Consider the following 24,602-nt stretch of genomic DNA (forward strand, 5'->3'; position numbering starts at 1 on the left):
TTCAAAACCACACAACTGACTGTGTGGTAACAGAAGAGAGAAGAAGTATCCTGCACTTCGTAATAATGGTCCTTCTTCTAAAGAGGGCAATATGGTAACTGTCAAAATAAAAAAATGGGGCTTTGTATGAACGCCAGGTCATAGATTTATAGCATATCAAGACCTAAATATGTTTGGCTTCTTTCTCTAGGTGTAAACAGCTGGATGTACTTCAGTATAACGTAACCCATGGCTTCTGGTGATAGTACAGAGACAAAACTCATCAGCTCTTGCCCCATATGCAGATGAATAATGATCCAAGCACTACTTAGCTGATAGAACAGTAACCTTACCGAGTAGCAAGTCCCTGAGAATGTTCTTACCGGAAGGGGAGTCTGTAGCTTTACAAGCTGGAACGAGAATCTGTGGCTTTCCGAACCCAACAAAACATTTTTTTTTAAAACACCTGACCTCTGGCTGTACTGTTTGTGAATATTTCACGACCGGCGCTCATTTTTGATGGGTGAATCTGTCAGTGGGGGAGACAGCTGCAGACGTTTGAATCTCTAAACAGAGAAAACTGTCCGACCGGGTTTCAGCAGACAAGGTGTTGCAGAGTAGGGTTGGGTGGTATACCGTATATACCATATCCCGGGGTATTTTGAAATCCCATCAGTATGATTTTTCAATGCTGTTAATACTTCTATTTGATATATTAGTACTTTTTAAACAAATACCTGCAATCAACTTGTGCACTAGGTAATAGATAAAGCATCTCGCATTCATCATTTTGCCTGTCAGACAATTTTTTCATTATGAAGCTTACCGGAACTAGTTAAACGAAACAGCTGTTTGAGCCAGTCATGTGTGTTTGTTTACAAAGAAGCACAACGAGCAAAAATGGGAGCTTTGTGAGGTGAGTCACTTCTGCAGCACAATTTAAGTGAGGTTATCAAGTAACACTTGTATGAAATGTACAAATGTTTGCCAGCTATATATCTTATTAAGTTAACTATCTATCTAAGACGTGCCAAATAAATTCTCTCCAACTGGGTTTCGTTAACTTGCTAATGTTAGCTAAGTGGCTAAGGTTAACTTGCAAGTTCAAGCTTCATGGTAACAGCAACAGAAACAATCATCTTCTGGATTAAGATCCCTGCTGTTTGTTTTATGCGTTCTGCAAACTTCATTTTGCGATACTTGCATAACTTTATGAGCTGGGCTGTCTGTCTTAGTAGTAAATGTTTGCATGGGCTTGTTAGCATTTCCCTAGCACCCGCTATGGGGATTCCTTAGTACTAGTTAGCATTTTGGTAGCATTCTGGTAAGTTGTATTTTTGGCGGGGGTTTTACGTTTGCAAAAAAAGAATTGCGCCCCTTGTTTCACTACCGGTAATACGGTCTATCGCGGGATGGCACAGGCACGGTAAGAAGGTATGTAAATCTGGATACCGCTCAACCCTATTGCAGAGACAGAGAACCATGCATGGACGGATGGGGCAAGAAGCTCTGTCTTTCAGGAGAAGGAAGAGGAAGAAATATCAGGGGCACAGGCATCGCATGATGTTGTGCCGCTAATCTGATGTTCCTAACAAGCACTCGAGCCTCACAGGCAGCGTTGGTGCTGACAGTGCATCCGTCAACCAGGAAGGAGCTTCGGAATGGGGAGTTGCAAAACTGAGCTTTATTCTCCACAATTACCCTCTGAATTCAACAATTATCAGGAAAGATCAGTGAAAATAATTTGCACAGAAAAAGTCCCCAATCCAAATTGGCTTCAATTAAGCATTACTGGATATTTAGTTGAACAGAGTAGCTGGAGTAGGATATTCTGAGGGTGGTGGCAGTTTGCTTGTCCCTCTTTTTGTTCGAGATACATATAGTAAGATATCTACGGAACATACGTTATGATCTCCATGGAAACAGGGAGGCAACTCTAAAATCATAACACAGATGGCGTTAACTTCTCTAGGATAGGGGGCAGCATTCGGAATTTTGGATGAAAAGCGTTCCCAAATTAAACTGCCTGCTACTCATGCCCAGAAGCTAATAGTAGATTTGGATAGAAAACACTCTGAAGTTTCTAAAACAGTTTGAATCATGTCTGTGACTATAACAATACTTATTTGGCAGCCAAAACCCCGAGGACAAACCATTCAGATGTTTTTTTTTTGAGGTCACTCTCTTTTCAATGGGTTTTCATTGGGAATCCAGATTTCTAAGGGACCTTCTTGCAGTTCCTATTGCTTCCACTTGATGTCAACAGTCTTTAGAAATTGGTGGAGGTTTTTCCTTTGAGGAATTAAGAAGTAACACTGTTTAGAATGAGGGTAGAGGGAAGTGTACTCTGTTAGAGGCACGTGGCCTGAAAGCTAGCTACACTTTGTTTTCCTCCGGTATTGAACACAGTATATCCCGTCTTCAATTTTATCGATTATTTACGTTAAGAAATACCTAAAGTTGTATTACAAAAGTAGTTTGAAATGTTTGGACAAAGCTTACAGGTAACTTTTGCAGTCATGTTGTGCGAGTTGGAACCAGTGTTTTTCTGGATCAAACGCGCCAAATAAATGGACATTTTGGATATATATCGACGGAATTAATCGAACAAAAGGACCATTTGTGATGTTTATGGGACATATTGGAGTGCCAACAGAAGAAGCTCGTCAAAGGTAAGGCATGAATTATATCTTTATTTCTGCGTTTTGTGTCGCGCCTGGAGGGTTGAAATATGATGGTCTGTGTTTGTTTGCTTGGTTGCTATCCTCAGATAATAGCATCGTTTGCTTTCGCCGTAAAGCTTTTTTGAAATCTGACATGTTGGCTGTATTCAATACAAGTGTAGCTTTAATTTGGTATATTGAATGTGTGATTTCATGAAAGTTTAATTTTTATAGCAATTTATTTGAATTTGGCGCTCTGCATTTTCACTGGATGTTGGCCAGTTGGGACGCTAGCGTCCCACATATCCCAGAGAGGAAAATATACCAACACTTCGGGTGAGTCAATGCACTTACAAAGTGCACAACAAAACCGTGCATGTGTGCTGAATCCATTTTCCCTAAGTAATGGCGCCGGAGGAGATGCCTGACGTTCTACGTTCTCCTAACCAATTGTGCATGTTTTTTCGCATTATTTGTAACTTATTTTGTACATAATGTTTCTGCCACCAGCTTGTATGACCGAAAAGAGCTTCTGGATATCAGGACAGAGGTTACTCACCTCATACTGGACAAAGATTTGTTTATTTAACGAGTCAGACACGAAGGATTTACTTCAGACACCGGACAAGGCCCAAATCCCCGTCAATCGCTTGAAGTAGAGATGGAGATATCGGGGAAGTAGGTCGGGGTGCCTTGTAAGGATCCGACGGCGAGTGGGTAATCTGCCTCTACCATCAGTCCTATTAGCCAATGTGCAATCATTGGATAATAAAATGGATGAGCTCCGATCAAACTAACCTACCAACGGGACATTAAAACTGTAATATCTTATGTTTCACTGAGTCGTGGCAGAATGACGACATGGATAACATACAGCTGGCTGGGTTTTCAGTCCTTCGGCAAGATAGAAAAGCTGCCTCCGGTAAGACAAGGGGTGGTGGTCTGTGTCTATTTGTAAATAACATCTGGTGCACCTAATCTAATATTAAGGAAGTCTCAAGGTTTTGCTCGCCTGAGGTAGAGTATCTCATGATAAGCTGTAGACCACACTTTTTACCAATAGAGTTATCTATATTTTTTCATAGGTGTCTATTTACCACCACAAACTGATTCTGGCACTAAGACCGCACTCAACGAGCTGTATAAGGCCATAAGCAAACAAGAAAATGCTCATCCAGAGGCGGCGCTACTAGTGGTCTGGGACATTAATGCAGGGAAACTTAAATCCATTTACCTAATTTCTACCAGTGCAACCAGAGGAAAATAAAAAAATAACTCTACACCACCTTTACTCCACACACAGAGCTCTCCCTCACCCTCCATTTGGCAAATCTGACCATAACTCCAACCTCCTGATTCCTGCTTACAAGCAAAAACTAAAGCAGGAAGTACCAGTGACTCACTCAATACGGAAGTGGTCAGATGATGCAGATGGTAAGCTACAGGACTGTTTTCCTAACACAGACTGCAATATGTTCCGGGATTCTTCTGATGGCATTGAGGAGTACACCACATCAGTCACTGGCTTCATCAATAAGTGCATCGATGACGTCGTCGCCACAGTGACCGTACGTACATACCCCAAACAGAAGCGATGGATTACAGGCAACAACCAGACTGAGCTAAAGGGTAGAACCGCTGCTTTCAAGGAGCGGGACTCTAACCCGGACACTTATAAGAAATCCCGCTATGCCCTCTGACGAACCATCAAACAGGCAAAGCGTCAATACAGGACTAAGATTGAATAGTACTACACCGGCTCCGAAGCTCGTCGGATGAGGCAGGGCTTGCAAATTATTTACGGACTACAAAAGGGAAGTACAGACGCAAGTTGACCAGTGACACGAGCCTAACAGAAGAGCTAAATGACTTCTATATTCACTTCGAGGCAGGCAACACTGAAGCATGCATGACAGCACCAGCTGTTCTGGAAGACTGTGTGATCACGCTCTCCATAGCCGATGTAAGAACAGATCAACATTTACAACAGATTACCAAGACGTGTACTCCGAGCATGCGCTGACCAACTGGCAAGTGTCTTCACTGACATTTTCAACCCTGACCGGGTCTGTAATACCAACATGTTTCAAGCAGACCAGCATAGTCCCTGTGTCCAAGAACATCAAGGTGACCTGACTAAATGACTACCGACCCGTAGCACTCACGTCTGAAGCCATGAAGTGCTGACCATGGCTCATATCAACATCATTATCCCAGAAACCCATCATGGACTCAATTTGCATAACGCCCCAACAGATCAGACACTTTAACACTTATTTTTCTTAAAATTGCATTGTTGGGGGCCTCCCGAGTGGCGCAGTGGTCTAAAGCACTGCATCGCAGTGCTAGCTGTGCCACTAGAGATCCTGGTCCGAGTCCAGGCTCTGTCGCAGCAGGCTGCGACCGGGAGACCCATGGGGCGGCGCACAATTGGCCCAGCGCTGTCCGGGTTAGGGGAGGGTTTGGCCGGCAGGGATGTTCTTGTCCCATCGCGCACTAGTGACTCCTGTGGCAGGCCGGGGGCAATGCACGCTGACACAGTCGCCAGGTGCACGGTGTTTCCTCCGCCACATTGGTGCGGCTGGCTTCCTTGGTTAAGCGGGCATTGTGTCAAAAAGCAGTGCGGCTTGGCTGAGTTGTGTTTCGGAGAACGCACTGTTCTCGACCTTCGCCTCTCCCCAGTCCGTACGGGAGTTGTAGCGATGGGACAAGACTGTAACTACCAATTGGATACCACGAATTTGGGGAGAAAAATAAAAAAGTATATATATATAAATAAAAACTGCATTGTTGGTTAAGGGCTTGTAAGTAAGCATTTCACTGTATTCGGCGCATGTGACAAATACAAATTGATTTGATCACTTGGAGACGAGTTTCCCGATGTGGCCTGCCCATCAGACAGGCAATAGTCCTTGTTGGGAAGACACACTGAAATAAGTCAGACATAAACACAAACACAACACATGCTTGCCAAATCCATGTGTACCCGTTTTAATCCAATTAAAGGGAAAAGTGCCAGTGGAATGGAGCAATGGTAAACGCTCGCATGCGTCATACTAGGACAGACACAGATGCTTGCAATAGGAACCAGCCAGGGAACAGCAGACAGGAACCCCAGGAGGGGCCGAGGGAATTTGCCATAAAGTCAGTCACTGTACGTACTGCACATAACCACCTAGTTGCCCTCGTGGGGTTATGGGAAGAAACAATGGAAAAAGACTGGTCCCGAGATGATGTGAAACTACCTTGAAAAGGTCAATCTGGTCTCTGGATAACACACTTTAGCATTTCCTGGAAGCATCACAAAAGGAGGAAAAACCTTCTGCAAACCTGATACAGTGCGTTCAGAAAGTATTCACACCCCTTTTTCTAATGTAATTAATCAAAAATCTACACGAAATACTCTACTGTCAAAGTGGAAGAAAAATTATAATATTTGTAAAAAAAAGTATGACAAATAAAAATAATATATCTTGATTACATAAGTATTCAACCCCCTGAGTCAATATGTTAGAATCACCTTTGGCAGTGATTACAGCTGTGAGTCTTTCTGAGTAAGTCTCTAAGACACACTTGGATTGTAGAATTGTTGCACATGATTATTTTTTAAATTCTTCAAGCTCTGTCAAGTTGGTTGTTGATCATTGCTAGACAGCCATTTTAAAGTCTTCCCATAGATTTTCAAGCCAAAAACTGTAATTAGGCCACTCAGGAACATCCAATGTCGTCTTGGTAAACAACACCAGTGTATATTTGTGACCCAGACACTTGTCTAAATTGATGGGTCATGTGAAATAAATGCTATAACCTACTCCAAGCCAGCTAAGTGGATGGGTCACTTATTGTCTAGACATGTACACGTTCATGAAATACAATAGATGGACACAATCACCCACAGACATACCTGGCTAACTTTTTTTTTCAGCTACAGTATGTTTGGCCAGTTGTTGTGTCAAATTACTCCGGTTCTTTGTCAATAGCGCCTGCTAAATTCTGTGCAGCAATGTTGTTGAGAGCAGTAGCAACACTTTTACAGATCTCCATGGCTAACGTTATATCTTTCAAAAAAGCAGCGGTGGCAAGGATTATCTACACATACTGAGCAGAGATGTTATAGACAGAGGCGTATTACATAGCAGACCAATCCAAACTCATCTCTTGGCATGTACAGCCCATCCATTATCTCAGCCAATCATGGCTAGTGGGAAGATTCCTGACTTTTTCCGTAGCTAAACCAACTAGGCTCGTAATTTAACCTGATGAGGATAGAGGGCGCTATTTACGCTTTGGGGGAAAAACGTGCCCAATTTAAACGGCCTCGTACTCTATTCTTGCTCGTACAATATGCATATTATTATTACTATTGGATAGAAAACACTCTCTAGTTTCTAAAACCGTTTGAATTTTGTCTGTGAGTAAAACAGAACTCATTTGGCAGCACACTTTCTGACCAGGAAGTGGAAAGTCTGAAAATTATGCTCTGTTCAAGGGCCTGCCTATAAATGGGCATGACACGTATGAGTATACATGCACGTCATACACCTTCCCCTAGATGTCAAGAGGACGTGAGAGAAGAAAGGAAGTGTTTATCTTGGTCTGAGGTGGAATAAATCATCTTGGCACGACGAGTCATCCATTTTTTTTTCTTCTGGAGAGCGCGCAGATGGACCTGGAATTGCCTTTTGAAAAGCCGTCGTTATAGGCGAATACTATCTCCGGCTTTGATTTTATTTGATACATGTCACAATATCATCGTAAAGTATGTTTTTTCAATATAGTTTTAATAGATTATTGAAATTTTTTCGGGACGTTAGGCGTGTTGCGTTGTCTGTGTTTGTTGACGATGGGGAGCTTCGCGCCACTTGGCCAGTGTGCTTGCTAAATCAAGAGGGAAAAACGATGTTCTAAATCCAAACAACGACTGTTCTGGACAAAGGACCCCTTGTCCAACATTCTGATGGAAGATCACCAAAAGTAGGACCCATTTTGTGATGCTATTTCATATATGTGTCGAACTGTGTACTAGTAGTTTTGCGCCCAGGTTTTGGCCACTCTCCTCGCTATAACATAAGCCTTATGTCGTAATGAAGATATTTTTAGAATTCTAACACTGCGATTGCATTAAGAACTAGTGTTACTATCATTTCCTATACAACATGTATTTTTTTGTAATGTTTATGAATTGCTATTTGGTCAGAATAGGTGAGAGTCTAATAGAAATATCCGCACATTCTGGGAAATAGAAGCTACATTAGCATAATGGATAACCACTGATTTCAGCTCTAAATATGCACATTTTCGAACAAAACATAAGTGTATGTATAACCTGATGTTATAGGACTGTCATCTGAGGAAGGTTTATGAAGGTTAGTTACAATTAATATCTTTTGCTGGTTTATTCGCTAACGCTAACGTGCCTATTGCTATCGCTAACGTGCCTTGATGAATGAATGCGGAAGTGTGGTAGGCTATTGTAGTAAGCTAATATAATGCTATATTGTGTTTTCGCTGTAAAACACTTAAAAAATCTGAAATATTGGCTGGATTCACAAGATGCTTGTCTCATTTGCTGTACACGATGCATTTTTCAGAAATGTTTTATGATGAGTATTTAGTTATTCCACGTTGGTCTCTATAATTACTCTGGCTGCTTCGGTGCTATTTTTGACGGTAGCTGTGATGGTAGCTGCAATGTAAAACTGATTTATACCTCAAATATGCACATTTTTCGAACAAAACATAGATTTATTGTGTAACATGTTATAAGACTGTCATCTGATGAAGTTGTTTCTTGGTTAGTTTGGTTGGTTCTTGGTTAGTTAGGTTGGCTTTGTGCATGCTACCTGTGCTGTGAAAAATGTCTGTCCTTCTTTGTATTTGGTGGTGAGCTAACATAAATATACGTGCTGTTTTCGCTGTAAAACATTTTAAAAAATCGGACATGTTGACTGGATTCACAAGATGTATATCTTTCATTTGCTGTATTGGACTTGTTAATGTGTGAAAGTTAAATATTTCAAAAAAATACATTTTGATCAAATAAATACAAATAAACGTTCAAATGCCTCTCCTGTAAAGTAGTGACGTGCAACATATGCCTACACTTTTTCTGCTGAAAAGTGAATTTGTCTCCCAGTTCTGCTGGAAAGCAGACAACCAGGTTTTCCTCTAGGATTTTGCATGTACTTAGCTCTATTCTGTTTCTTTTTATCCTAAAAAACTCCCTAGTCCTTGCCGATGACAAGCATACATACCCATAACATGATGCAGCCACCGCCATGCTTGAAAATATCAAGAGTGGTACACAGTGATGTGATGTGTTTAATTTGCCCCAAACATAATACTTTGTGTTCAGGAAATATAGTTAATTTCTTTGCCACATGTTTTCATTTTTATTTTTGGGACATATTGCAAACAGGATGCATGTTTTGGAATATTTTTTTATTCTGTAGAGACTTTCTTCTTTGACTCTGTCATTTAGGTTAGTATTGTGGAATAACTACAATGTTGTTGATCCATCCTCAGTTCTCCTATCACAGCCATGCAACTCTGTAACTGTTTTAAAAGTCACCATTGGCCTCATGGTGAAATCCCGGAGCTGTTTCCTTCCTCTCCGGCAACTGAGTTAGAGAGGACACCTGTATCTTTGTAGTGACTGGGTATATTGATACACCATCTAAAGTGTAATTAATAACTTCACCATGCTCAAAGGGATATTCAATGTCTGTTTTTTTATATTTTTACCCATCTACCAATATGTGTCCTTCTTTGTGGATGAATCTGTGTTTGAAATTCGCAGCTCGACTGAGGGACCTTACAGAAAATTGTATCTGTTTGGTACAGAGATGAGGTGGTCATTCAAAGATCAAGTCCATGCAACTTATATGACTTGTTAAAAAAAAAGTTTTACTCCTGAACTTATTTAGGTTTGCCATAACAAAGGGATTGAATACTTATTGACTCAAGACACTTCAGCTTAAAAAAGTAAATTAATTTGTAAACATTTCTAAAAATATAATTCCACTTTGACATTATGGGGTGTGTAGGCCAGTGACACAAAATCTCAATTTAATACATTTTTAAAATCAGGCTGTAACACAACAAAATGTGGAAAAAGTCAAGTGGTGTAAATACTTTGACGGCACTGTATAGGCTTACGTTTCTTTAGAGACCTGTTACCATCATAGACCCAGGCAAAAAAAACAAACATTGAATGCATAGGTAGTTTAAGTGTTTAGTTCATGTGTGGGTTGCTTTTTTAAGCAAGCCTAAATCTGTGATTAAAGCGAAGTGAAGAATACTGATTTAGTACACGGACCCTTCCCATGACCAATGAGTCACTGCTGGGAGAAGCTGAATAAAAAAATGAGACAAAGACAGGACAGTTTGCCAATTTTCAGGGGCTGGGAAGAAACAGCCAGAGAAAGAGTCCAGTGTATTACAGGAGGACACTAGAACTACTTTTCGGGGACTAAACCCTCGACATGGATCACCAAATTTAAGCTGAGCTGTTGTATTTATATATCATCCTCTGCCACGGCTCAGCTAGGCTTGCCTAACCTCGTTAGACTCATGCAGAAATGTGTGTGTGTGTGTGGGGTGAGAGAGAGGGCGACGGTGCGCTCCAAGCATCATTATACATTGCTCCTCAAAGCCATGTTGTTAGAGGATCTGTGTGTGAGTGAGTGCATTGTGTGTGTACGCAGACCCTCTTCGCTACCAAAAGCAGTGTTATGAGAGCATGTGTGTGTGTGTGTGTGGTGAGATGTGCATGCATGTGTGTATATGAGCTCAGCTGACTGAGGCTCGAGTCTGATTGGTGATGGAGACAGAGGATTGTTGCTATGGAGATGCCCCTGAACACAGTGTAAAAGGGTCTCCTGAAACAATAAAGGAGTTCAAATCAAATCAAATCTTATTTGTCACATGCGCCGAATACAACAGGTGTAGACCTTACCGTGAAATGCTTACTTACAAGCCCTTAACCAACAATGCAGTTCAAGAAATAGAGCAGGTTACCTTAGCGTTCTTGGGCACAGGAACTATGGTGGTCTGCTTAAAACATGTAGGTACTACAGACTCGGTCAGAGAGAGGTTGAAAATGTCAGTAAAGACATTTGCCAGTTGGTCCACGCATGCTTTGAGTACACGTCAGAGCCGGTGTAGTAGGTTTCGATCTTAGTCCTGTATTGACGCTTTGCCTGTTTGTTGGTTCATCTGAGGGCATAGCGAGATTTCTAGTAAACGTCCGGATAAGTGTCCCGCTCCTCGAAAGCGGCAGCTCTAGCCTTTAGCTCGGTGTGGATGTTGCCTGTAATCCATGGCTTCTGGTTGGAATATGTACGTACGGTCACTGTAGGGACGACGTCGTTGATGTACTTATTGATGAAGCCGGTGACTGAGGTGGTATACTACTCAATGCCATTGGATGAATCCAGGAACATATTCCAGTCTGTGCTAGCAAAACAGTCCTGTAGCGTAGCATCCGCGTCATCTGATCACTTCCGTATTGAGCGAGTCACTGGTACTTCCTGTTTTAGTTTTTTCTTTTAAGCAGGAATCAGGAGGATAGAATTATGGTCAGATTTGCAAAATGGAGGGCGAGGGAGAACTTTGCAATGCGTCTCTGTGTGTGGAGTAAAGGTGGTCTATCGTTTTTTTCTCCTCTGGTTGCACGTGACATGATGGTAGAAATGAGGTAAAACAGATTTAAGTTTGCCTACATTAAAGTCACTGGTCACTAGGAGCGCTTCTGGATGAGCATTTTCTTGTTTGCTTATGGCCTTATACAGCTCGTTGAGTGCAGTCTTAGTGCCAGTATCGGTTTGTGGTGGTAAATAGACAGCTACTAATAATATAGATGAGAACTCTCTTGGTAGATAGTGTGGTCTACAGCTTATCATGAGGTATTCTACCTCAGGCGAGCAATACCTCGAGACCTCTTTAATATTAGACATCGCGCACCAGCAGTTATTGACAAATAGACACACACCCCGCTCCTTGTCTTACCAGATGTAGCTGCTCTGTCCTGCTGATTCACGGAGAAGCCAACCAGCTCTATATTATCTGTGTTGTCATTTTGCCACATTTCGTTGAAACATAAGATATTAAAACATTTTATATCTCGTTGGTAGGATATTCTTAATCGTAGATCGTCCAGCTTGGTTTCCAATGATTGCACGTTGGCCAATAATACGGAGGGTAGCGGTGGTTTACCTCCTCGTCTGCAAATTCTTACAAGGCACTCCGCCCTCCTCCCCCTTTTTCGACGATCTGATGACGGGGATTTGGGCCTTGTCTCAACAAAACAGTATATCCTTCGTGTCGTACTCATTAAATAAAAATCTTTGTCCAGTTCGAAGTGAGTAATCGCTGTTCTTATGTCCAAAAGCTATTTTCCGTCATAAGTAGCAGCAACATTAAGCAGCAACATTAAGTACAAAATTAGTTACAAACAATGCTAAAAAACAAACAAAATAGCACAGTTGGTTAGGAGCCCGTAAAACGGCAGCCATCTCCTCCGGCGCCATTATCAGTGTCTGATGATGCAAACCGACACTGACAAAGCTATTATTATTGGGGTGGCAGGTAGCCTAGTGGTTAGAGCGTTGGACTAGTAACCGGAAGGTTGCAAGATCGGATTCCTGAGGCGACAGGGTAAAAATCTGTTGTTCTGCCCCTGAACAAGGCAGTTAACCCACTGTTCCTAGGCCGTCATTGAAAATAAGAATTTGTTCTTAACTGACTTGCCTAGTTAAATAAAAGGTAAAATAAATAATTCCGGAGACCGCAGTCATCCAAAATTCCACGACCGTCACCGCCCTACTTACAAGACCTCTCCAAGCGATAGTATAGTTTGACTTAACTGAGGGGCAACAGCAGAGTAAGTATTGACAAGCTCAGACAATAGTAGTGAGAGATGAAAGAGCTAGAAAAGGTCAACACTGAATAAATAATGACATCCATTGTAAGGACATTTGATAAGTCTTCAGAAAATCAATAACTAACAACCGGACTTGATTCCCCCGGTGACTCAGCAATAACATCAATACACCGGAGGAGGAAGCCGATAGCAGCTCCACTGTTCTCCTTCCCGGAGAACTGACATTCAAACCTATTACACACCTATAAGCGGGAAAAAGAAAGAAAGAAACACGTCTTTCCCATAGCTCCTCTGAAGGCAGTAGACAGATCACTGGTTCGGTTAACGGTATGGGAAGTTGGAGCCACCTGTTTCAATTATCATGAGCTAAAGGTAAAAACGGGTTATTCAAACTAGGCTGTCCTTTCACATTACTGACTAGCTAGGCCTATATCCTCAATCATTCAAAACTCAGACTCAAAGAGTGGCATACATCTAGGTGGGGAAATATTCAATGAAAGCACATCCTGCCAACATGACAAAACAGCAGGACTCTTTCAAACAAAAAAAACGATAGCAAGCTGTTTCTGAAACGATGCTTCGTCCGGTTTCACATTCACTTCCTTCTTGGAAAAATGACCGGGCCTCTAACGCTAACCCCCCCCCCCCTAAGCTAACAAGATGTTTAATGAGACTGGCGAATCCTCCAAGGTTTTATAGACTACAACACCATTAATTACACTAGGCGGTCGGGTCAGTTTGCAGGGAGGACTCTGCCATCTGCGCAGCGGTGGCCATCTGTTGGTGTGACGGCAGGTTCCGACAGAGGTCAAACAACAGAGCCAGGTGTAGCGAGTGTTCGCAAACTAAGGCGACAGCATGGAATCAACAGTTGTCTAGTCTGGGAGCCCTCCAAAGTATTTGCCATAATACGAGCTCCCCAAACAACCCGGCGAGAGAGTTTGTGCCCGGGTAACTCCATGGGTGCAATCAACTTGGCACACCGATCCAATCAGCTTTTCCTCAAATTCGGCACAGAGTTGAAGAGGGAGGTACTAAGAGGCGGGATTGTCAGATGTCAAATCCAGCTTAAGTGGATTTTGGATATCATATTGGATATAAAACATGAAAGTGGAACTATGATTAGATCAAATTTGGTGGTGGAACAATAGTTTTGATTGAATAATATTTTATCAGATTGAATGATACTGCAATATTGTCAGTGCATGTAAAGAGATTTTATTGAAAAGGCTTGAATATGACATAATAGTCGACAGTAAATCTGTATAGCGCAACGGCAGATGTCGGATTTAGAGTGGATCTGAGTGCTCTGAGAATTTCCACACTAAAAATAACAAAACCCCCTTAGGATAACACTCAAAGACAACACACAACACCTATCACAATATTGTGATTTGCACCACAAAGCTATCTGTCCTTTATGCTCACTCTTACTGCTCTCAGTAACAGCAGTCCCTGTGTAATACAAGCCCTAGTGTTACAGAGCATGGCCAATTTCTCTCCTTGCTGCCCATCAACAGGCCTGACCAGTCTGGCCCTCTCGCCAAGATGCAGTGGACTGAGGAGTGAAATGTTGGCTCTTACCTGCGCTCTCTGTGTGGAAGTGGCGGATGCTGCTGGCGCGTAATGAAGGTGGTGCCCCACACAGGACTGCTGTGGCTGTTCCTAAGCCAGCCCATAGGAGGCGACGACGGGTACGGGGTGCTCCGGAAGCCGTGGTCCGACTCGGTCTCCGCGGTGAGAGAGGAGGCGGAACTCCCCATCCTCCTTTTGCAGTCTACTTGGGGTTCTCACCCTTTGAACCCGCAAAATGTGCGGGACGGGGAGGAGCGGAGTGACAGTGCCTTGTGTCTCAATCTCAGGCTTACAGTTTAAGGGTGGGGGATGGGGGAAAGGGGGAGTCTAGGGCTGGGTGAAAACCCTGCTCATGTGTTCTCAGTCCTGACAAATTTCCAACTGGCACAATTCGAAACAAGCCCCATTTCAAAAAGGGATGGATTTCATCCTGTGAAGTGACTCCAAGTGTGCTTGAAGATGGCTATAACACCAAAAAATCTAATAGAAAGGCAATAATGAGGAAATCAAAGCGAGGGTATTCAAGAAACAAGTGAAACACGACAACGTTTCAAACTCCAGATCAGGATGGATTTCCCACAGTAAGGAGGAAGTGCTCAATAAAAAATGTAATTGCTTGCCTCCGGCACTGATTCCAATTTGACACTTTCTCCAGGAAATAACTCACACTCCTCTCTTCTCTGTAGTGGGTACCAATTTTTCTCTGTCGTAGACTTGTAGGCCTCTTAACTAACTCTCTGGGCCATGTTGTCTGGAGTGTCATTCAACTATTCCTTCTGCACTATTTGCAGTGTTCCTCCCTCGCGTATGCAGTCTCATGCCTGATCGTTCATGCTTGAACCCTTTGGCACACACAGACACAGGCAGTGGAAGGAGCACACACAAAGATGACCGGGTCCTCCGTCAATCGACATCTCTGAGATAATATGGCACAGTTGAGGCACTGGAATGTTTTTTTGTTTGTTGACAAAAAAGGAATCAAACAGTTTTTACCAAAAAATAACTGAAAAGTGACTGGCAGAGGTCTGGGGCGTTGGTTTTGCTTAAGCCAGAATTAATTAATGTCAAATTAAAGGACAAACCATGGCATGGGTAACAAACTAAGTGATTTTGCTATTGTCAAATATGAGGCTATTTCTGTTATGTATTTATATGGCTTTGAATAAGCTTTAAACTCAAAAGAAAATCTGAATACACTAAACCAATAAGTCCTTTAATTTTGTATTATTTTTTACTGTAATGTTTATCGGAGAAGCAGTCTCAGTCTACTGTCTCAGTTGACTTGTAGTCCAGATTATGAGTGATTCTCTGTGTGCAGGCACTGCTGGCACACTGACTGAAGCTCTGGTATCCAAAGCTCATCTTTCAAATTTCGACACTTGCCCACAGCTGCTAAAGCGGATTACCCAGAATATTGCTCAAATCACCCCGTTGCATTTCTTAGTGGCTGAAATGTGGGATACTGAGTGCTTACAAAATGTCGCACTCTTCACAACTAGGCTACTCTGACTGAGGTAATGTCCCGAATAGCTATTATAACATGAGAACAAACATGAACTTCGGGAACTGAAATTCTACAAAACCCAAACAACGTGTACGCAGGTCTACATAAAGCGCAGGGGAGAAAACGAACAACACATAATGAAATATGGCTAATGTTCCTAGACAGTCCCAATCCAAGGAGAAGTTCTACTAAATATTCGACACGTGCGACCTTTATAGCGGAGTGTCCCGTTATGGTCTGCAGTCCTTTGCCGGTGCGTCCACCGTACGAAACGCGAGATGATACCGGTTTCCGCTCCGCAGTCTGGGTAGCCTATTCGCAGCTTTATTTTTAGTCTGATCCCATCGGTGATGCGGCGGTCTGGTGGTTCATTTGTATACAGTAGGCTTTATGTGTGCCAACCTGTCATAGCGAGTAGGCTAACTATGCCAGGAGAACTACGATGGTGCATTCCGGTGCAATGAAGGCGTGAAGTCTAATTATATGCACATGCATTTTCTATTCCCATGGAGACAAAAACTGTAGCCTGCCTGGTGCCTCTAACACGCGAATACAATACCCCACTTATATTATTCAATCTCACGTATATTCATTATCGACATAAAAAGCTATATAAAGGCACATAGCCTATCACTATCAAATGAGCTGCGCCAATATTGAAGATTAAACATATTTCATTCATGCCAATACAGTCTTGCTTATTACAATGTAGTTAACTACAATGTAAAGCGTTGCCTACACAGAAATTGAACAATGTATCGAATTACCGTCAGTACCAGAGCTGCAAAACAGAGGCGAATTCACAATAAACCATGTAGGCTACAATTGTAGCAATCTGCCAGTTTCCAGTGACTAACTCCGGAGCTGACTAAATTGTATTGAGGGCAGGGACTCATCATGCCAGAGCCGACATGTCAGGCTATTAAAAACGTGAAAATGGTACTAAACAGTCTCATCCAGAATTGATTTTAGACTCAAAATTCCACTGTCTTCTGCCCGGTCCATTCTCGTGCGCTCATAATCCCAGTGTTTTATGATGCTGATCCTCTTTGACTTCTATTAGGAAACATCCTCGCTTCCGCCCCGTCGTGGCTTCAGAAATAAATGACTACCCATACTGCAATGCTCCATCCTGGACACACTGTATGTTTTGCACCGGGGGCTGTTTTCATTGCATTATATTTAAAAAAATATATAATTCTCCCTCTCTGATAAGTGCAGTGGATGCAGATGCAATCTCTTCTTAACAGAGAATGACAGCGAGTCAAGCAGCGCGCAGGCGCATTAGGATGTTGGCAGAGAAAGTGAAAGGCTTATTTCAAGAGATCAAAACTGATAAATACGCTCCATCAAGTGTTACTCAGTAGCAGGACTGATACTGCCGGTGTTGTGTTCGAGACCACCTAAAGCGAGACGGATTCAGAGTCCAAATCAAGACCGGAGATGTTGTGTGTCCATATTTCAGATGAACATATGGTTTCTTTAGACATTTAGACTGCTGAACAAAATGCATGCTGAGGGAAAATAGTGAGCCACTCTACAAATTACCACTAACCCAAACAAGTCTATAGTATAATGAACAAAAACATAAACGCAACATTTAAAGTGTTGGTGTCATGAGATTAAATAAAAGATCCCAGAAATGTTCCATATGCACAAAATGTCGTGCAAAAATGGGTTTATATCCCTGTTAGTAAGCATGTCTCCTTTGCCAAGATAATCCATCCACCTGACAGGTGTGACATATCAAGAAGCTGATTAATCAGCATTATCATTACACAGGTGCACCTTGTGCAGGGGACAACAAAAGGCCAGTCGAAAAATGTGCTGTTTTGACACAGAACACAATGCCACAGATGTCTCAAGTTGAGGGAGCATGCAATTGGCATGTTGACTGCAGGAATGTCCACCAGAACTGTTGACAGAGAATTGAATGTTAATTTCTCTACCATAAGCCACCTCCAATGTAGTTTTAGAGAATTAAGCAGTATGTCCAACCGGCCTCACAACCGCAGACCACGTGGAACCACGCCAGCCCAGGACCTCCACATCTGGCATCTTTGCCTGCGGGATCGTCTGAGACAAGCCACCTAGACAGATAATGAAACTAAGGAGTATTTCTGTCTGTAATCAAGTTTTTCCCAACAAAAAGGCTTTTTCTGATTGGCTGGGCCTGGCTCTCCAGTGGGTGGGCCTATGCCCTCCCAGGCCAACCCATGGTTGCGCCCCTGCCCAGTCATGTGAAATCCATAGATTAGGGCCTAATTATTTTCAATTGACTGATTTCCTTATATGAACTGTAACTCAGTAAAATCGCTGAAATTGTTGCATTTATATTTTTGTTCAGTATAGATAAAAAGACAAAATATGTTATAACTTCCTCGGTCTTCCCTTACTAATAGTGACTGTGCAACTTTCAAACAATTTCCCTGATTCTTCCCTTCCAAGAAAATTCTGACAAGACGGACAAAGTTTGAGGATATTTTTCAATGAAAGTAAAGGACAGTAATGTTACGAGTAAAGTAAGAAGCCCAGGTTTCAATAGGTGATAAAAAAAAAAGTGTGTAATGAAAGGAGAATGGACATCTGGCCTGGCGAATAAGTTTTATGGACTGACTGAATGGATGCTGATAATGTGTATGTGACAATATATCTCTTTTTTTTATTATGAGTTTTTTACTCTGTTGGTCTCGGGAAGAAATTACAGTCCTCATTGTCCGAGACCTTGTCAACAAAAGTAAAAATGTGTCCGACAACGAAACACTCAAAATGTGGTCTCGAGACCGGACTTGAGTACGATAACACTGTATACTCTAGCCTATTTGTATTATTATATGATAATTACAGGAGGCTAGGCTTCTTATCATAAACTGTGAAAATGAAAGGAGAGGTATTAAAGCCCAAAAAGTATTTAAAAAAGGGAAAATGGCTATCATGTGTCGATAAAGGGTTAATAAGCCAGTGTGGAACAGCACCACCAACCACTGCTCAACTGTCCCTTCACATTGCTGAGATAAGCCTTCAACTTCCGAATCTCCCTTTCTTCCTCTTTCCACTCCTTCTCTTCCTTTATTCTCCCCTCCGTACCACTTTGACCTCATTCCTCCCTTCCTCTCTTCACAATATTCCTTGGTAGAAAACACTGAAAAAAACGATAGGCCTACAGTGTATATTTTAGACAACCTCTAAGACACAACAACTGCACTCAAGTCTGGGTTCCACGGAAAAACAGTGGGTAAATCATTAGCTACATAGCAAGCAATAGGAAGCAGCACACACAGTCTATTCCCCATTGCAACACATAGGCCATTTTGTTTAATAGAACAGGGAGTGGTGAATTGGCTGGCTCATACTTGTCTGATAACTGGAACTGTGTGCGTGTGTACCTGGCAAGGAAAGGTAATGCCTCTCTGTAGAAGACCTCTTCCTGTTTTGTCACACATGTTGAAAGAAGAACCCAAACTGGTCCGACTAGTCAGAACTACTGGATCATTCGCATAGCAAAGCTCTACTGTATGAAAATTAATAATATAACACTATTGACATTGGTGTTGATCAAAAGCTATAGTCTATAACACACTTCACCTATTTTACTTTAAAATGTATGTCAAACCAAGTTTCACAAACCACACAACTCTATGCACAAGGACTACATCTAACATGTTCCAATGAAAAATGTACAAAAACTAATTGCGTGGAAAAACTGAAGATGCAAACCTTGGTAATAGAATTACGGTTAAAATCACCCTCAGGTTTTTATTAGGGCTGGGAATTGCCAGGGACCTCACGATACGATATTATCACGATACTTTGGTTCCGATACGATATGTATTGCGATTCTATATGTATTGCGATTCGATACTGTGAATTTATTGAGATTCGATGTTCCATACATATTGCTCACCATATGTCTCCTGCAGAGGGACAAGAGAGACACGAGAAAACAAGTCGATCAGTCATGGAAATAAAAGTGCTGTAAACAAATTGGCTCCCTATTTAAAAAAAGAAGATGGAGAACAAGCGCCGAAGGAAGAATATTGGCGTTTTGGTGCAGGTAGAGCCAACAAGCACAAAAATAATATTGCGATAATGTCAAAATGATACGATATCTCATCAAAAATAATATCCAGATACGTAACTGTATACATTTTTCCCCATCATTCGTTTTTATGTGACAACGTTTGACAAAAAAACTCTAAATATCTGCTCCGAATTAAGATTCAAAGATCAGAAAGAATGGGGTGTCAGCTATGACATGGAACCTTGAGGTTGGGAGAAAAAAAATCTGTGGATATATATCCAGTAACGGAATTACGGTAACGGAATTACATCATGGGTCCCTGATCTGTACTACACAGAGTTGCAATTTATGGATATGAAGGTCCTTCTCCTCATATTTCACAGGTTTGGACACCACAGCACAGTACAGTACGATACAACACAGCAGAATAGAGTTCAGCACAGTGCAGTAGAGTTCAGTACAGTAGAGTAGAGTATAGTTCAGTACAATATACTGTAATGTTCTTTTCTGGACGTCCGGTGTCGGTCAGTGATCAGTGGGTGAGGATTCTGGTTAGAGTAAATGGAAAGAGGGGGCTCATGGGTAGGTGTTAAGCCTTCCGCATGCGTTGGTTCTGCTAGCGCCCAGCCAAACTCAGCTAGGTGAACTGAACGAAGGCGCTCGCATACTTCCTTAAAAGACCTTGCCGTAGCCAATATACACTTTCTCAAAGTAGTCAGAATTCACCTAAGATCATTCTAGAAACATGTCATTCATTTTGACGTTTTTGCAGAGGAGATCTTAGTCGCGGAATTTTACATCTAACTAATCAAATACTAATCAGTATTTCTTAAGTGAACAAAAGGTTCATGGAAATGAGTCGTCTCTCGTTGAATGACAACAAACAGTGCACTGAAGAATCCCTACTGTTGACCAATCACCGACGAAGTGGCATAGACTTCGGTAACAGAATTACCCATTTTAATCACTTAATAACTCAAACACAATTGATATCAGTAAAATCACTACAACTAATTGTTAGGTCTACCATTACTTGTTACTTCTGTGAACTTTCATTATCCTCCCTCCTTATGAGGGAGAGACATTAGAAAATATATTTTTGAAATGAGATTTTTGGTAACGGAATTACAAGGCACAAGGCAATATTTCTTAAACCTACAGAAGGTAAACAATTTCTCCAAAACTAAATCTAAGTGTTGATATTAGTTGGCAGGGGGTCTTTACGTTAACATTGTGTTTTGATGTATTTCTGATGCCCTTTAAGACTTTTTCTGGTAGATGTTTTCTAAAGCCCTTTTTCCCTCTGCTTATCAGGAAATCTAAGCTAGTGATGCACCAAAATGACATTTTTGGTCGATACCGATATCCGATATTTCCCTTGGCAAAAAACCCGATACCGATAACCGATAAACATTTTTTGTGGCCTTTTAAGCATTCTAGTACAGTTAAATAGCTAACACACACACATGGACGTAGTGGTCTAAGGCACTGCATCTCAGTGCAAGAGGCGTCACTACAGTCCCTGGTTCGAATCCAGGCTGTATCACATCCGGCCGTGATTGGGAGTCCCATACACAATTGGCCCAGCGTCGTCCGGGTTTGGTCCGGGGTAAGCCGCCATTGTAAATAAGAATTTGTTCTTAACTGACTTGCCTAGTTAAATAAAGGTTACACACACTGACCAAAAAGTTATTTGTTGGCATTTACGTCCATTTATGTCCCCATTACCAGTAAAACATAATCAAAACCTATTTCTTTCACTTACTTGCTGTGCTATTTTGTTGTTCATTTGTTCAGCCGTTTCATTCTCAAACAGGATTTCATCATACATGTCAAGCAGTGAAGTTTCAGCTCTGTCTGTCCATGGCCTCTCTTCCTCGGTGCGCACTGTCACTGTGTCCATTTCCATCTTGTCCAGCTGTGTATGTAACATTTCACGTAAACCCTGTTTCTTGTCTGCATCGAAGTAGTGGTCCTTGTACATAGCATTGAACATGGTGGCGATACAATAAAGAGAGAATGCCACCGAATCGCTTGTTCACAGCCTGTGTCGGCAGTTTTGTTGAGCAGGCGTTTCAATGCCATGACAGAGTGTATCACGTCTGCTGCAGGCGCAGTTGATGAGCCTATTTCTCGAGTCAGTTGTTTTGAATGGAGCTAGGAGTGTGTTCATGTTTCCAAGTTTCAAACATGTTCTCAAATGTCATTGAAATGGCAGCAGCGGTATGACCACCAGCATATTCATGAGCATGCAATGCGACTTTCCTCAGTATGAAATCCTTGATGACCCACTATGCTGTCAGACTCAGGATGCTCATGAGGCTGATATCGCTGGTCCAAATGTCAGTCGTGAAGATAATAGCAGTGACGCTATTACTGTGTAACTCCGGTAGGGCAACATCTGAAAAATAGCGCACTTGGTGTACCGGTGCTCGACCAGTCGGCGAAAGCCAACATCACCCACGACAGAGAACGGTTGATTGTCAAGGGCAATGAATTCCATTATCTTGGCATTAATGGATTTCGCCTTTGAGTTGTCTGGCTGAAATATTCTTACTCTTTCAAATGACTGCTCAACTTGTTGACTGCTCGATCCACACAGCAGACATTGTGGGCTAGGTTAGGAATGCTGTGTTGCACGTGTAGCGCTACATTTTACTTGGCGTCATTGCGTCATGTATCTACATTATATAGGTATACACGTCAGCTTTGACATTGGTTTTGCACATCGGCGTTAAACTCGACATCGGGCCGATGTTGGCATTTTTAGCTAATGTCGGCCGATTCCGATAAGGTCACCGATATATTGTGCATCCCTAATCTAAGCCTTTCATTTTTTGGGCTAATTTTAAGATGGAAAATGGTTAAAAAAATGTATCTATGCCTATATTTCTCATAAATATAGACTCGTAGTTTTCATTTGATACCCAATTGATATGCTCCTATGAACTTCACATGTTTGTGCTCATGGATCCTTTTTGATGGAAATGACCTGCATTTAGGTTGCCAGTACGGAATGCTGTCCTGACATAGTAGACAAACACAAGCGTTGTCATAACACTTAAGAGTGGTGTGCATGTTCCCTGAAGCAAGGAGTGCTCTTCCATGTAGTAAGCTCCCTCTCAAACAGAAAGCGGTTTTCAGTAGACAAAATATGGCTATGGTGCAGTCTTCAAACACCAGTTTGAAAGAGTAAGACACTTATAGATTGGAAAAGCATTACATACATTTATTTGGCAACGTTTCTTCCTTAGGCCATGTCGGTTCTATTTAGCATTTAGGAATCAGTTTGATTCTACTCTACTCTATGGTAAGCTAGCCTAGCCATAGCTGGAAAAATTGTAAACTGCAATTACGTTAAGAAACGTCAATAATCATCGCTTGCGAAACGTTTTTCGAAACATATGGCCTTTATCTTTCATATCAGCAAGAAAGAATCTTTCAAATAAAAAAATATACACTTACTGTAGCAAATTTTACAGATCCATACACTGTGTGCAGTGGTTGAAAAAGTACCCAATTGTCATACTGGAGTAAAAGTAAAGATACCTTCATAGAAAATGACTTGAGTAAAAGGGAAAGTCACCCAGTAAAATACTACTTGAGTAAAAGTCTAAAAGTATTTGGTTTTAAATATAGCCTACTTTAGAATCGAAATGAAATGTAATTGTTAAAATATACTTAAGCATCAAAAGTTAAAGTAAAAATAATTTAAATTCCATGTATTAAGCAAACCAGACAGCACCATTATATTTAATTTACGGACAGCCAGGGGCACACTCGAACACTCAGAGGTCACAAACGAAGCATTTGTGTTTAGTGAGTCTGTCAGATCAAAGGCAGAAGGGTTGACCTGGGATGTTCTCCGGACAAGTGCGTGAATTGGACCATTTTCCTGCCCTGCTAAGCATGCAAAATATAACAAGTACTTTTGGGTGTCAGGGAAATGTATGGAGTAAAAAGTACATTATTTTCTCTAGGAATGTAAGTTAGTGAAGTAAAAGTTAAAAGTAGTCACAAATATGAATTTATAGTACAGATACAAAAAAAAACGACTTAAGTGGTACATTCAAGTATTTTTTACTTAAAGTACTTTACGAGAAGAAAATACCTTCATCAATAGGCGCTAAGGGTAGTTCGCGTCTATGAATGGGCTAGACTAGCCATACAGGGGCAGACAGACAGTCAAAGCATATCATATGTTGCTTAGGTTCAGCTGGAGAGCAATGGCTAGTCCAACTACCATCACGTTCCTACCACGGGGAAATAAAATAACTTGCAACAAAGTTTATAAAAGCAGCACAGCGTGACAGCTAAATTAGCTACAATGTATCAGCAAGAAATCATTGCATAGTCAACCCATAGGATGACGCGGGACAGCGGGAGACAAGAAAGCCGGGGAACAATTGTAAACAAAGACAACCACGAATATAGATTGGCATAATCGACATTGTCAAAGGTTTGAGTCCATTTATGATTATACAATCTAGGTCGAAAGGATTCTTACCTCAAAACACGTAGCTGGTGATGTAAGGTTAAGGACAAGCTGCTCCTTTCTTGATTGTCGAACGTACTAACTTTTCTCTGTTAGCAGCCAAATGTTAAGTTCTATCCGAAATTGCAGTTTGATCTGCGTTAGCTGCTGAATACATTGTTCACCGTTACTGCCTCACTCCAGTGCATCCTTGAGCTATTTGTTTAACTAGCTAATATCTAATTTCTCGTTCCACTCCATCGAGTTAGGTATTGAATACAGTCATCATGTACGTTACCTCAAAAACACCAGGAAGGGGAATCTCCAAGGAGCCAAAGCAAAATAAACGTACGTTTTCTTCGTAGACTTAAATCAGTTTAATTGTGTTTCTACGTTCAGTATGCGTAGAGTTCATTCGGGAATATGACCAAAATAACTACGTTTCCCTTGGTACATCGCAACTATAATAAGTAGGATATCCGTTCCCCCTTTTTTTTTTACAC

General features: G+C 41.6%; 1 protein-coding gene across 1 annotated transcript in view; it reads right to left on the reverse strand.

The window, feature by feature from the left end:
• capn15 (calpain 15) overlaps nucleotides 1–24,387 on the reverse strand; it is a 74,262-nt gene extending 49,875 nt beyond the window's left edge. Inside the window, exon 1 of the mRNA XM_038991351.1 lies at nucleotides 24,133–24,387. The gene's annotated coding sequence lies outside the window, so the exon portion shown is untranslated. The remainder of the gene's footprint in view (nucleotides 1–24,132) is intronic.
• Nucleotides 24,388–24,602: the final 215 nt, after the last annotated feature.

The sequence above is a fragment of the Salvelinus namaycush genome, chromosome 4, assembly GCF_016432855.1.
Source record: "Salvelinus namaycush isolate Seneca chromosome 4, SaNama_1.0, whole genome shotgun sequence".
In the NCBI taxonomy this organism is placed as follows: Eukaryota; Metazoa; Chordata; class Actinopteri; order Salmoniformes; family Salmonidae; genus Salvelinus; species Salvelinus namaycush.